Here is a 16,722-nt window from a genome sequence, read left to right on the forward strand (position 1 = left end):
TAAGTGTGAGTGTGTGTTTTACCCATCCAGGCGGAAGTTATGTGCACAAAAGAGGAGAACGATTCAATGTGGCGTTAGGATTGAGGGTAATTAACTACGTATGGAGACATAGAGAACTTGAACGTGCATGTGTGAGAGGTATACATGTATACGTGGGATGTGTGTGTGTGCGTGCGCGCGCATGATCGAGATAAAAGAAAGAAGACATAAGTCATAAGATCAATGACATGGGAGAGACGGATCGGTATGACAATATGCATGCATGTGAGAATGCAGGGAAGAAGGCCCAACAATTGAGCATGTGTTTTTGTCTTTAAGAGATAGTGGCGTGGGCTGGAGCATGCATCTATGGCGAGCAGAGGGAGTGAGGCACAACGATTGTGCAAAAGAGATCAACCTATAAATGCATATGTATGGAGAGACATATATAGTGTGGGTGATAGGAAGCAAGACTCCGTGCGAGAAAGAAATGTTGACGGAGAAACTACAAATAGATACAGAGATGGAGATGCTAGCTAGAGGGACATCCGCTAGTTTGGGTGTTGGAGATGACCGCCGGGTGGTTCAGAGGGTGAAGTTATATATGTGTGTGAGAGGGCACTTGACTGCATGTAGAGAGAAACATATGTAGTGTGCGTGATAGGAATCAAGAGTGAGGGCGAGAAAGAAGGTTGATGGAGAAACAGATAAATAGAAAGATAAAGATGCTAGCTAGTGTGCGTTAGAGATAGGAGTCGAGTGGATCAGAAGGCTGAGTTATGTGTGTGGGTGTGAGATAGATAGAGAGAGGGTGCATGTGAGTCACATACAAACAGATATCAAAGAGAAATGAGATCCCGAGAGACTGAGTTTTGTGTCTGCGAGAGAGAAAGATATTTCACAGCGAGAGTGATAGCTAGAGAGACATATGAGGGAACGCAAGATATATCTAGGGAGAGAGAGTGTGTGTGAGCGGCATACAAGAGAACAATGGAGAAATATGAGACCCTGGGAGACAAAGTTTGTGTTTGTGTGTGAGAAAGAGATATTTAAGAGGAAGAGTCATAGGTTCTCATATCTAAGGAGCGAAAGACATCTCTGTATGAGGGGTGTGCGAGTGGCACACATGGGAATAGTAGAGAGAAATGAGACCTCGGGAGACAAAGTTTTGTGTTTGTGTGAGAGAAAGAGATTCCACATGGAGAATCATAGTTAGAGACACATAGCAGGGAGCGAGATATACTTAGAGAGAGATAGAGTGATGAAGGTCGAGGGAGAGAGTACCGTCAGTGTGTTACGAAGATAAAAGATCATCGTCGACATACAGGTAGCACGAGAGATACCTGAGAGACGATGAACGCGTATAGGTCCAGAGAGATAGTCCTATATAAGCATGAGTTATAGCTATATGAGACGAATATCTGGATTAAAGGGGATTCAAATATTTAAACTGGAGATCACGACATCGATAATATCATAACACAAATTGGTGTATCAAACATGCATATTGATTTGAATTTGGGCACACGTGTAACATTATATAGTTTATCAATATTGGTGATCCATAGATTCTTTAATTACAAACAATGCATGGTTTATATGAAATTAATGTCTAAACGGGATTACACTATATGTTGCGTGTGTGAAACACATTATACATGTTTGAGAAGTAAAAAAAACCCGCATGAGACACACATTAATTGGAGACAGTTAGTGAGGAATGCATACTTTGGATTTCAACATAAAGTGGTTTCAAATATTTGAAAATCCAAATTGATCGATATAACCTTATGAATCTGAGATCATGCCATTTGTAAACCATATTTATGTATAAATGGTGTTGTGCTTTTGAAAGTATATAAAAAATGATGTATATAGAATGTAATTCCAATTGAAAATGGATCCCGCCCGAAAAAAATAGAATACAAACGGGATTTGAATTGAGTTGGCACGAGCGTAAACGTGCACTCTGCAAAAATTGAACGAAGCGGGGAAAGTCGCAGTAACCGCCCGAAACCAAAATCTGCGAGATGGAAATTACTACTGCCAATCCCTGCCACGCAAAGCCTATCTGCTGGATTTCTATAGGTTTCGATAGGTGTAGGTTTGTAATTTCACCCAAATGTGACGTAACCGCCTCTCACCCTGATTCATACACGGTGGGCGCCAAAACACAATGTCTCCTCGGACGAAATCGACTCCCTCCCCGATTCATATTCATATACACGGTGGGCGCCAAAAACAAACTCTCGTCGGCAAATATTCGGTGTATGTGAGATTACCGTCCTATCCCGAACCGACTAATGTTGCTGTGATGTAGTAGAAATTTGAAACGGGGCTAAGTTTGTAAATTTCCTCGCATTTGAGACAAGCGCGCCCTGAATACATGGTTCCCCCTTCCTCTCTACCTCCATTTTCCCCATTCATACTCCGTGGGCGCCAAAACACCCTCTCCACCCCACCCTCCTCCGTCCGCCGCCGCCCTCCACCCCATCCACTATCGTCCTCCTCCACCATGCCGGAGCTGATACGCCGCCGCCACCGTCCATTACAAGAGATCGACCTCTCTCATCCACGGCTTCGGACCGGGATCCTTGCATCCCGTCCTCTCGCTTCATCCCCGCCGTCGTCCACCTTGCCGGCGCCGCTCCTATGACCGTCTCGTCCATCGTGCCCTGCCGCCACCATCTACCCTCCTAGACCTAGTTCCACACCGCCGATAGCCATCTCTACCGCAGCACCATCAAATTCTCAGCAGATGCGTACACGGCGCCGCACCAGAGGCGGTACTCTTCCGTATCTGCTCAACTTATTTATCGCAGCAAGAAAATAGATCACCACTGCTTTACTCTGATTTCCTGTCTTGGTTGCGAAGTTGCCTTTGTCCAGTTTGCACCTTCACATCCGCCATGGCACGCTCAACACTATACTCCCAATGCTTATGGTTTTCCCTTTTATATTCCACACTAGTTAAATCACAGTAGACTAAATTTTTCAGAGCTCGCTAGAGTTCGCCAGTGCGAACGAAGGGGCTCGGGTGGTTGTGGGGCCTCGCCAAACGAAGAAAACTCAACGCGGGTGGGGGTTGGGGCGGGATGGGGGGTGGGGGTGGCGGAGGAACACCGGCGGTGGGGTCCGGTGGTCCGGCCGGCAGCCCGTGCGGTGTTCTGTATGGGAAGAATCAGAGACGAGGAAGAAGATGGGTTAGGAGACGTAGGATCTTCATCCAACTGCCTGAAATGGTCGAGAGACAGCTGGGAGTTTCATTCTTAATGCGCTCTGGTTCATCATGTGTGGGCATTGCGCAACCAACATTTTATTATCCAAAATCTGCTTGCTCTTCTTTACCATGTTCCTCTTCCGTTCTTCTTTAATATGTACTCTCTTCGTTCCTAAATACAAGTCTTTGTATAGATTCCACCATGGACTACATGTGGAGCAAAATGAGTGAATCTACACTCTAAAATGTATCTGGATACATCTGTATGTGATCCATAGTGGAAATCTCTACCAAGACTTATATTTTGGAACGGAGGGAGTTTGATAGTAGTACAGTATGTTCCTTGTACTGAAGATGAGCAGGGACATTTGCAGTGTAGAGGTCTATATGGTCGGTTGTGATGGACACTTTGAGCCTCTTTGATTCATAGGATCTTGTAAACATAGGAATAGGATTTGTAGTGGCCTGCCCACTTGAATCCTATAAGAACAGCAAGGAAATGCGGGGGGCTGTGTCGCCTTTGAGAGTTACACTGATATTAACAGTACCGCACCTTCACTTGAAGAGAGCTGGTATCCGAAGCCTTTCTAGCCATACCGGCAAACTAGCACATATATTCCAGCAAGTTCCACTTTTCTGATTTTACTCTGATGATTATGGTTTTCCCGTTATATCTACACTATGATCTGTGTAGCTGCTTTGTGTCGCACTAGCAGCAGTCCACTCTTGAAGCTAAACACTGCAATGACTCACAAAATTGGCACCAAGGCATTGGGTGCCATTCTGGATGCAATGAAACTCATACGCTCCCCACCTGTTGACTCTTGTTCAGAATATGATCCTAATGACTCTTTTTCAAAATTGCCACATATAGAGAGACAGTATGGAATTGCATTTCTTTGGGCGTTGTGATTCATCATGAGTGGGCAACCAACATTGTATGCAATGAAGCGGAACCTCAAGAATATGCTTCCTCTTCTGTTCTTTAACATGTTCCTCTTTGCTTATTCTGTATTTAGTACGTACAGTATGTTCCTTGTCAGGAAGGGGCGCAGGGACATCTGCAGTCAACAGCTGATAGAGCTGGCATGTATGTGATCGATAGCCTTTCAATTACTAGCGGCAATACAACACCATATTTTCAAGCCAGTTCCACTTTCCCGATTTATATATCGTGGTTATGGTGTACCCCTGTTATGTACACTATGATCTGCCTAGTTGTTGTGTGCTCTTGTTATCATGGTTTGGCAATAAACTCTCTATACAATATATTATGAACCTGTCATCTACCAGCTATCCTTACTTTTGGAGCCTATTTTTGTGTGTACTTGTGCCAGATTATATAAATGCACGCACCATATTACAGCACACATGAGCTCTCTCATCAGAATCCAGTGATAGCACACAAGTGTTTACAGGGGTGCCCCTATATTAGAATATCATCTGCATTACAAAGATAATCTCACAACTATTTATGTTTTCATGGTTCTCAGATATTATACGCAATTATAGTGAATATCAGAATCCGCGCATCAGAAGAATATTTTGGAACACTGCAATGACTTACAAAATTGGCACCAAGGCATTGAGTGCCATTCTGGAAGCAATTAAACTCATACACTCCCCACCTGTTGATTCTTGTTCAGAATATCATCCTAATGACTATTCTAACCTCGAGGAGTCAAAGGCAGATGGCATGTCCTGTTCACCCATCAAGGTGCATGTTCTAATTTGGCAAGGTTTTATTGATTGCGCGTATCTTGTATATGTTGTCTTGCATTTCTTCTACTTTGTTGCACCGCCATCTGCTTAGTTTACTCATCATATAACTCGAGATGCCATGCCCATCCATTATCAATACATATTCCATCTGTCATCATACCATGTTTTTCCACTCAAATGTTGTTCTTGTGCATCATACATCAAAAAGGAAGAGGGTGATTGCCGAACCCGAAGGAGCACCAGCAAAGTCCTTGGAAAACGTGGTGGTGCCGGAGAAATCAGACAGCGCCCCACTTATATTGGTTGTACAACCAGTGACACAAAATGTAGGACCGACTCCAGCAGACTGTACCCATACTTCACTGGCCACACCACTAGCCCCACCACACAGGACCTGCACTCCAGCAAAAGGTATACCGATTTCATTTGTCATAGCACCAGCAGTACCACAGAAAAATCCCACTCCAGCAAAAAGTACAGCAAGTCCACCGGCCGAAGACCTATCCCAACTGCAGAGACAACCAATTCCTACAGATTGGAACCCCATTCCATTTATTCCCAGTTTAAAAGACAGTGCTTTCAATGTTGTTAGGGACTACGTGCATATATTCCCATCATGGGAAGATTATAGTGAAGACAAACACCATTTTCACATCTTCCTGTCCAACTTACGTGTAAGTGCTATTATTCATGGTTATTATTTTCCTGTTTTCTGCTGATCGAACACATCAATGATTTACATTACATTGTTGTAACTAGGCGAGGGTCAATCTGGATAGTCATGACGAGCAAAGCTTTCTTGTGCTTTTCAAGGAAGCATTGCAGAAGTATCGGTGTTACCTGAGGAAATCACACTTTGATGGCAAGTCTATAAACGAATTTCCGGTGAAGTCCTGTGCTAAATTTAGAAGACATTGAATGGAAAAACCTTGTTATGCACTGGTCTCGTTCCCAGGATGAGGTACTGTCTATGAAATCACATGACAGTTTGAACTTCTACTTTTCCGCATGTGCTTTACGGATCTTTTTTGCAGGAAATCTGCTCGAAGAAGAATTCCGGTTTGAAAAGAACGACAAGATATCGCAAATATGATGCCCGCTGCTTTGCTCTTGTTAGTACCTGTTGTCTTGTATCACTGTACTTGCATACATACCTAGTTCATTATGTGATAGCAGTATGCATGATAGCTTGCTTATCAATTGTTCGCTCCAAATTATCTAATCTGTATGAATGGTTATATTAGTGTAGAATATATCCAATGCCAATGAATTTTTTTAGCTCTGCATTGTTCTTGTAAGTACATGATGTCCTTTATCAGTGTACTTATATTGACAGGTAGTTGTTCATGTACCATCACTCTGCAGCTTATTTTCCTTTGTCCTCCATTTTATACACATCAGATCTATATTTACTCTTACCATAAGGTTGGTACTGAAGAAGTTTAGCTGTGCATTGCTCTTGGCTTGTGCCTTTTGCCTGTATCACTGCACATACATTTATAGCTACTTGGTTATGTAGCATCACTCTTCATCTTATCTTAAATATTCTCCATTTTTTCGTATATTATCACATCTATATATACTCTTAACAAAATGTAGAATATAGGCAATGCTTATGAAGAAGATTCTGTGGTAAATTTCTTGAATTGCCCCCCCCCCCCATCAGCATGGACAAGGGCTTTATAGAGCCTGTCTTCACTAGTAATGTAAGTTTGTCCTTCTCAAGCCTTCAAACTTTGTTGTGTATATTTGGTTAGGCATGAATGCAACAACTGTTTATTTTTGGTGTTTGCATCAAATTGCATGTTTAAAGTTTATTATGTACTCCCTCCATTCCTAAATATAAGTCTTTCTAGAGATTTCAATATGGACTACATACGGAAAAAAACGAGTGAATCTACACTCTAAACGATGTCTATATACATCCGTATGTAGTTCATATTGAAATCTCTAAAAGACTTATATTTAGGAACGGAGGGAGTAGTTCATAAACAAAAGTTTGTCCTTCTCAATTGAAGTTTTCAGTTGTACAACCAAGTTCCTTCTTCATACCATGTAAATTAAACTATACAAAGCAAGTGATCTTCTTTTGCACTGCATGTATGCTTCTGTTCTACATCCGTAATCCACTGGTGTGGTGAACCTACCCACTACAGCACAATGTCATATTCTGCAATGTCTTAACTATGAAAATGTCATATCATTCTACTATTATTTAAACCATCTCTTTATTTGCCAATCTGAAATGGGATAAATTGACAGCACACTAACCATTGATATTTATGAGTTCTTGATCTGTAATCTAGTGGTGTCGTGAAGCTGCCAACTCCTGCACAATGTCATTTCGTGCCATGTCTTGACCTGAACAATACCATATTGTGTTAATGCATTTTTAAACTGTGTCACTTTATTCTTCAGTAAGAAATGTGATGAATTGTCAGCACTGATACTTTGATGTGCAAAACCTGTCATCTGTCTGCTTGTTTATCTTTCAGAGTAAGGAAGATATAAGTGTTGAACAAGCGCAGTCTCATCATCTTGCTCAGGTGCTTGCGCTGCAGCTCGCCAGCAGGGCTAACCTTTCTTGAACTCTATTGAAGTGTTGTTGGTTTTGTATATTATTTTGTCAGCATGTTTATTTGCACTAGTGGTGATCTTTGATGCCCAGTGTATGTAATCTGCTGTCTGCTTGTGCTTTATTATCATAGTGGCGAACTTTGATGCCCAAGGGATGTAATATGCCGTAATTTCTTTATTGTATAGTCTAGGTTTTTTATTATTCATGATGCTGCAGTTATTTTACTGTATATATATCCTGTCTTCGCAGTAAAGCGGCCAAACCGTAAAATTACGGTACATAATCGGGCCGTCATGCAATCACGATGTATGATCCGCATCATGGGCCCCGTCAAACTGGCCCACTAGTAGATTCGGGCCTTTAATAGGCCGAGTAACCCCCGGCCCTCTTTTCGCAAGAAAACTCAATGGGCTTTTAGGAGGCTGAGAAGTAGGTTGGGCCTGAAACGTGTCGAACAGCTCACGGGCCTGCAGCAGCTCGAATTGGATCCTGACCCATGATTGTGCGAATCAAATCACGAGCTTTTAACATGCCAAAATTGTCTTGGTCCTTGTTTGGCCCAATCAGATATCGGCTGTGAGCAGGCCGGATGCAAACCGGGCCGTAGTTAGGCCCAACTATATGACGGGCTTTTAACAGGACGAAATTAATATAGTGCCGAAATGTTAAATGGGCCCTTAACAGGCCGAAACTAATATCAGGACGATTTACTAAATGGGCCTTTAGCAAGTGGGCCCAAAAGCATAGCGTCCAGTTGACGGTCCGAATCTGATATGGGCCATAGTTGAGGCCGAAGCCTCTTAAAGGGCTGGACCTGATCTGGGCCGTGATTTGGCCTAGAACGTGGGAGGATTTTAACAGGCCGGATCTCATATGGGCCATTATTAGGCCCGGAATGTGGCAGGACATTAATGGACCAAATCAAATATGGGCCGGCATTTGGCCCAAAACATGGCAGCCAGTTAATGGGCCGGCCTACTAGGGTCCTCAAACTCTTGTGGCCGTTGTGGGTCTACAGCTGGGCCGGCCCATTAGTGTCGGTGAAATCTCGTGGGCCTTTAGCTGGGCCAGCCCATTATGATTCGCAAGAATTTTGTGGGCCTTTACCTAGGACGGCCCATTATGGCACACAAAAATCTTGTGGGCCTTTACTTGGGCCAGCCCATTATGGGCGGCGAAATCTTGTGGGCCTTTAGCTGGGCCAGCCCATTATGGTCCGCAAAATCTCGTGGGCATTTAGCTGGGCCGGCCCATTATGGTCCGCAAAATCTTGTGGGCCCTTAGTTGGGCCGGCCCATTTAAACTCGATGGGCCGTGCCACGTGTCGACGTATCATAGGCGCCTTCTGTCCAATGAGTGGATGACATCTGTCCCAACGGTGAGCTGACACGTGTTTCCTCCAGCCAATGATGATTTTACACGTGGAAAATCCCCATTGGTCGGGGCTGTTAACGGGTTATCGGATCCAAAACCCAACCCGATAGCTTAACGGCGTTCCGTTACGGTGGATGCCACGTGTCGGTCACCCTTGACGAAAGCACTTCTGTGACACGCGATTTATCGTCATGGAAGTGGACACTTCCGTGATGATAATTTTGGTAATGTCATGGAACACTTCTACGACAGCACATGTATGACTATCTTGATTCTGTCATAAATTTGTCATGGATGTACATGCATGACAGAAAACGCGATCTACTGTGACAAACACGTATCATCACGGAAGTGTATTTTTTTGTAGTGTATAAAACCGCAGGCAGTTCATAAGTTAGATGGATATAAATTCTGACCAGCTGCACTCACCTTTTAGAATGGTCTATCTTAAGCCTAGTTACACTGAAATAAAAGTCATCAACCTTCTTTCGGACGACAGCAAGTTCACTATCTGCTCAGCAAAAAGAATATAAATTAAGAGCAACATATAAGCACATAGATCACGATAGGAGCAACAAACAAACACAAGCACATCTCAGCTGCTACACCAAAAGATAAAACCAGAGGTTTATAAACATCACAACCCATGCATTACAAACCATCCCCCACATAAAAACAGTTCCACTTCACTTTATTTACAAACCACATGACAAAGCACAAACCAGAAGTTAAACTTGGACCACACATGCGGTACATAGAGATATCATGGACTAAAACCAACAACAAAAGGGATGAGAATGGGGAAACAAGAGAGAAGCATGCTCCTCTCTTTATGCATTCTTGCCTAGACCAGTTGCAGCACTGGAATGATCATTCTCTTCTCCCAAGCTATCGCTTTCAGTGTCTTCATCGTTGTCTCTAGTAGACATTGCAGTGTCGTTGGCAAGGACACGAGTAGCAGCTGGAGCAACTAGAGAATCTGAAACAACAAAAAATGTTGGTTGTGCTGCAGTAGGAAGAGCTGGAGAACCAGCATCAACAGCAACCGATGGCTCTGCTGCAGGAAACTTCTCTAGGCCTGCAGCAACACTAACGGTCTCAATAGTAGCCTCGATGGGATCTTTCTCTGAAATGATATCTCCAGCTGTCTTGCCCTGCTCAGCATCAGAAACCCCAGCACCAATGGACAACTGAGGTTCAGTTCGGTCCAGCCCATCAGAGCAGTCGGTGCCTGATACAACCTTGTCTACAACCTTCTCTGAAGGAACACTAGCATCGTCATTCTGTAGGAAGAACCAAAAGTCATTAAAAAAAGGGCACATAGTGATAAAATGTACAAGAAGTAGAATAAAAAAATGAAACAAATGGACAAGAAAAATGGTACTTTATTATCACTACCACGAACCTCATCGACAATTAAATCACTTGCGGGAGCAGATTCATGCATAGGGACAGATGCACTTTCAGGCAAGACATCCTCCTCAACCCTAGCACCATCATCAACGGCCTAAAAAATCATATAGAACACAATGTCTTATCAGGAGAAGTTCACTTACATAATTAAAGAAGGTTCAACTATAACCACTAACACATGGAGGAAGCCCAAAGACAATAAACATAGAAGGTCACGTATCAAACTACTATCATACAAAAGGGAACAAAAGGGCCAGTTATGATGGTACAAATGGACAAGAAAAATGGTACTTTATGATCACCGCCATGAACCTCATCAACAATTAAATCACTTACGGGAGCAGATTCATGCACAGGGACAGATGCACTTTCAGGCAAGACATCCTCTTCAACCCTAGCACCAACATCAACAGCCTACAAAAAAATCATATAGAACACAATATCTAATCAGGAGAAGTTCACATTACATAATTAAAGAAGGTAAGCTATAACTACTAACACATGGAGGAAGTCCAAAGACTGTAAACATAGAAGGTCAACCATTCAAACTACTATCATACAAAAAGGAACAAAAGAGCCAGTTATCGAAAGATTAGAAGTTCAGATACTATAGACCTTGAAGTTCAGGTACTGTAAACAGAGAAGGTCGCCTACGAAAGACTAAAACTAAAAAGAAGAAGTTTAGAACACATGAAATCAAGAAGGGTAACCTATGACAAAAAACAGTAATAACTGGAAGCTAACAATGAACATTAATGCAAAGAACTATCAAAAGCCAACATAAAACAAACATCTTCGGTATACTCCTCGTGGCCTCCTTCACGACCCAAACGAACATGATCTTGCCTCTGAATCTGTCTGACAACTCCACTAGCCTCATCTTCAAAAGGCTTGCAACAAGCATCCTGCATTTCCTTGAACAACCCAAAGCTAGTACGGAGGTGGGAAGTGCTCTGACGGAGCTCAGCAAGAAATCTAGCTTCAATTGACAAAACCTCCTTTGAATACTCAGCATCAAAACCATCGCCGGGAGGAAGAATCCCATTGATGCGAGTAAGATGCTCAATAGTTGTTGGAACACGGGACAACTCCCCACAAACAGTTTCTAGAAGACCATCAATCCTAGAAAGGGAAATATTGGCAGCATTAAACAAACCCTCAGAAGACACGCCACCTGCAACACTCACACGGGCAGAAGAACCTCCTGGATCCACATGAGGAGCACCAATATTGACATCCTGAGAGAATTCAAATCTTGGGGAAGTTCCATTCCCTAGGCCGGTGGCACGAGGCATAGTAAGAATAGGACGTTCGATATGCCTGAAGAACACAACCTCAGCCCGCATCTTCCACTGCACACAAAACAAAAGACAATGCATCGAAAACAAATGACACTTGAGTTATCATACCCGCGGATACTTGTGGTGACACTGGAGTATCTAGGTGACATTAGGGTTTTGGTTGATGTGTATCTTAAGGTGTTATTTTACTACGAACTCTAGGGCAGTTTGTGACACTTATAGGAATAACCCAATGGATTGATCGGAAAGAATAACTTTGAGGTGGTTTCCTACCCTACAATAATCTTTTTGTTTGTTCTCCGCTATTAGAGACTTTGGAGTGACTCTTTTTTGCATGTTGAGGGATTGTTATATGATCTAATTATGTTATCATTGTTGAGAGAACTTGCGCTAGTGAAAGTATGAACCCTAGGCCTTGTTTCGAAGCATTGCAATACTGTTTCCGCTCACTTTTGTTACTAGTTACCTTGCTATTTTTATATTTTCAGATTACAAAAGCCTTTATATACCATCCATATTGCACTTGTATCACCATCTCTTCGCCGAACTAGTGCACCTATACAATTTACCATTGTATTGGGTGTGTTGGGGACACAAGAGACTCTTTGTTATTTAGTTGCAGGGTTGTTTGAGAGAGACCATCTTCATCCTACGCCTCCCACGGATTGATAAACCTTAGGTCATCCACTTGAGGGAAATTTGCTACTGTCCTACAAAACTTTGCGCTTGGAGGCCCAACACAAGTCTATAGGAAGAAGGTTGCGTAGTGGGAAGCAAGCTCTTTTCTGGCGCCATTGCCGGGGAGGTTAGTGCTTGAAGGTATATATTTAGATCTTGAAATTGAATCTTTTAGTTTCTTGTTTTATCACTAGTTTAGTTTATAAAAGAAAACTACAAAAAATGGAATTGAGGTTGCCTCATATGCTTCATCTTTTTAATGTCTTTCGTGAAAATGATGGAAAGGAAAATTGTGCCAAAGTGATACAAGAAGAATGCATTAAATTTTTTGGCACTAAATATTTGAATGATGAGCATGATTGCAATGTTTTTAGTATGAATTCTTTGAATATCCACGAGGCTAATGATATGCAAAGCCAAAAGCTTGGGGATGCTATGTTTGATGAAGATGATATTTTTAGTCCCACAAGTTTTGATGAGAAAATATATTATGATGAAAGCATGCCTCCTATTTATGATGATTATATTGATGAAAGTGGGTTTGGAAGAGTGTCAACTTTAGGAAGTAAGGATCCCACTATTTTGGAGGGTGTTGAATCTTATTGTGATAATTATGAAAGTAGATTTGGAGAGGTCATGACTTTATTTAGTGATGAATCCACTATTTCGGAAGAGGTTCCAATTGATTATGAGAACAAAGTTGCTATCTATGATGATTATTTTGATGACATGTATGCTATAAAGAACAATTATAACCATGAAACTTGTCATCTTGATTTTAATTTCAATTGGATTATGCCTCACATGATAGTTATTTTGTTGAGTTTGCTTCCACTATTCAGAATGAGAAGAATTTTGCTTATGTGGAGAGTAGTAAAAATTCTATGCTTATGCATCATGAAAAGAATGCTTTATGTGATAGTTATATTGTTGAATTCATTCATGATGCTACTGAAAATTATTATGAGGGAGGAATATATGCTTGTAGGAATTGCAATAATATCAAGTTTCCTCTCTATGTGTTGAAAATCTTGAAGTTATGCATGTTCTGCCTTCCTATGCTAGTTGATTCTTGTTCCTATAAGTTGTTTGCTCAAAAAATCCCTATGCATAGGAAGTGGGTTAGAATTAAATGTGATAGTAATATGCTTCATGATGCTCTCTTTATGTTTCAATTCTTATCTTTTATGTGAGCATCATTGAAATCATCCTGCCTAGCTAGAAAGGCATTAAAGAAAAGCGCTTGTTGTGAGACAACCCAATATTTACCCCTACTGTTTTTGTGTGTTCACATGATTAAGATACTGTACTAATCATGTTTTATAGCATTTGTTTCAATAAAGTGCCAAGTAAGACCTTTGGGATAGCTTATGGTGATAGTTGTGTTGATCCTGCTGAAAATCAGAAACTTTTGCACCCAATTAATTAGTTTTAATAATTCACAGAAACGTGCTTTTGATCTGATTATTTTTGCTATGGATTGGTACACAAATTTCTTAGTACTTCCTAATTTCTCAGGATTTTTGGAGTTACAAAAGTATTCGAGAGTTACATATTACTACAGATTGTTCTGTTTTTGACAGATTCTGTTTTCTATGTGTTGTTTGCTTATTTTGATGAATCTATGAGTAGTATCAGAGGGTATGAACCATAGAGAAGTTGGAATACAATAGATATTACACCAGTATGAATTTAGAATTAGTTCACAACAGTACCTAAGTGGTGATTTATTTTCTTATACTAACGGAGCTTACGAGTTTTGTGTTGAGTTTTGTGTTGTGAAGTTTTCAAGTTTGGGTAAAGATTCGATGGACTATGGAATAAGGAGTGGCAAGAGCCAAAGCTTGGGGATGCCCAAGGCACTCCAAGGTAATATTCAAGGACAACCAAGAGTCTAAGCTTGGGGATGCCCCAGATGGCATCCCCTCTTTTGTCTTTGTTCATCGATAACTTTACTTGGAGCTACATTTTTATTCACCACATGATATGTGTTTTGCTTGGAGCGTCATTTTGTTTTATTTTGTTTTGCTTGTTGTTTGAATAATATCCCAAGATATGAAATTCTTAAATGTTAGAGAGTCTTCACATAGTTACATAATTATTCGACTACTCATTGATCTTCACTTATATCTTTCAGAGTAGTTTGTCGTTTGCTCTAGTGCTTCACTTATATCTTTTTAGAGCATGGTGGTGGTTTTATTTTGAAGAAATAGATGAACTCCCATGCTCCAATTATATTATTTTGAGAGTCTTAAACATCATGTTAATTTGCTTTGGTTATGAATTTAGTCCTAATATGATGGGCATCCAAGAGGGATATAATAAAAACTTTCATATAAAGTGCATTGAATAATATGAGAAGTTTGATTCTTTATGATTGTTTTGAGATATGAAGATGGTGATATTAGAGTCATGCTAGTGGAGTTGTTTTGAATTTGAGAGATACTTGTGTTAAACTTTGTGATTCCCGTAGCATGCACTTATGGTGAACCGTTATGTGATGAAGATGGAGCATAGCGAGACTATATGATTTTGTAGGGATAGCTTTCTTTTGCCATGTTATTTTGAGAAGACATGATTGCTTTATTAGTATGCTTGAAGTATTATCATTTTTATGTCAATATTAAACTTTTTTTTGAATCTTATGGATTTGAATATTCTTGCCACAATAGAGAAGATTACATTGATAAATATGTTAGGTAGCATTCCACATCAAAAATTCTGTCTTTATCATTCACCTACTCAAGGACGAACAGGAATTAAGCTTGGGGATGCTTGATACGTCTCCAATGTATCTATAATTTTTGTTTGTTCGATGCTATTATATTATCCATCTTAGATGTTTTATATGATTTTTGGGACTAACCTATTAACCTAGAGCCCACTGCCAGTTTTTGTTTTTTTCCTTGTTTTTGAGTTTTACGGAAAAGGAATACCAAACGGAGTCCAATTGACCTGCCAATTTACGGAGATTTTTTATTGACCAGAAGAAGCCCCCGAAGCAAAATAGTTGGGCCAGAAGAGTCCCGAGTCATCCACAAGGGTGGAGGGTGTGCCCTACCCCCCTAGGTGCGCCCCCTACCTCGTGGCTGACTAGGAGACCCCCCCTGATGTGAAACCGACGCCAAAAATTTCTATAAATACAGAAACCCCCGAAAAGAAACCTAGACCAGGAGTTCCGCCGCCGCAAGCCTATGTAGCCATGAAAAACCAACCGGGACCCTGCTCTAGCACCCTGCCAGAGGGGGAACCATCACCGGTGGCCATCTTCATCATCCCAGCGCTCTTCATGACGAGGAGGGAGTATTTCACCCTCGGGGCCGAGGGTATGTACCAGTAGCTATGTGTTTGATCTCTCTCTCTCTCTCTCTCTCTCTCTCTCGTGTTCTTGATATGGCACGATCTTGATGTACCGCGAGCTTTGCTATTATAGTTGGATCTTATGTTATTTCTCCCCCTCTACCTTATTGTAATGGATCGAGTTTTCCCTTTGAAGTTATCTTATCGGATTGAGTCTTTAAGGATTTGAGAACACTTGATGTATGTCTTGCATGTGCTTATCTATGGTGACAATGGGATATTCACGTGATCCACTTGATGTATGTTTTGGTGATCAACTTGCGAGTTCTGTGACCTTGTGAACTTATGCATAGGGGTTGGCACACGTTTTCGTCTTGAATCTTCAGTAGAAACTTTGGGGCACTCTATGAAGTTCTTGTGTTGGATGAATAGATGAATCTGAGATTGTGTGATGCATATCGTATAATCATACCCACAGATACTTGTGGTGACATTGGAGTATCTAGGTGACATTAGGGTTTTGGTTGATGTGTGTCTTAAGGTGTTATTTTACTACAAACTCTAGGGCCGTTTATGACACTTATAGGAATAGCCCAATGGATTTATCGGAAAGAATAACTTTGAGGTGGTTTCGTACCCTACAATAATCTTTTCGTTTGTTCTCCTCTATTAGCGACTTTGGAGTGACTCTTTGTTGCATGTTGAGGGATTGTTATATGATCTAATTATGTTATCATTGTTGAGAGAACTTGCGCTAGTGAAAGTATGAACCCTAGGCCTTGTTTCGAAGCATTGCAATACCATTTTCGCTCACTTTTGTTACTAGTTACCTTGCTGTTTTTTATATTTTCAGATTACAAAAACCTTTATCTACCATCCATATTGCACTTGTATCACCATCTCTTCGCTGAACTAGTGCACCTATACAATTTACCATTGTATTGGGTGTGTTGGGGACACAAGAGACTCTTTGTTATTTGGTTGCAGGGTTGTTTGAGAGAGACCATCTTCATCCTACGCCTCCCACGGATTGATAAACCTTAGGTCATCCACTTGAGGGAAATTTGCTACTGTCCTACAAAACTCTGCGCTTGGAGGCCCAACACGAGTCTACAAGAAGAAGGTTGCATAGTAGACATCAAGATCCAGATCATCCT

The sequence above is a fragment of the Triticum dicoccoides genome, chromosome 7B, assembly GCF_002162155.2.
Source record: "Triticum dicoccoides isolate Atlit2015 ecotype Zavitan chromosome 7B, WEW_v2.0, whole genome shotgun sequence".
NCBI classification, from domain to species: domain Eukaryota; kingdom Viridiplantae; phylum Streptophyta; class Magnoliopsida; order Poales; family Poaceae; genus Triticum; species Triticum dicoccoides.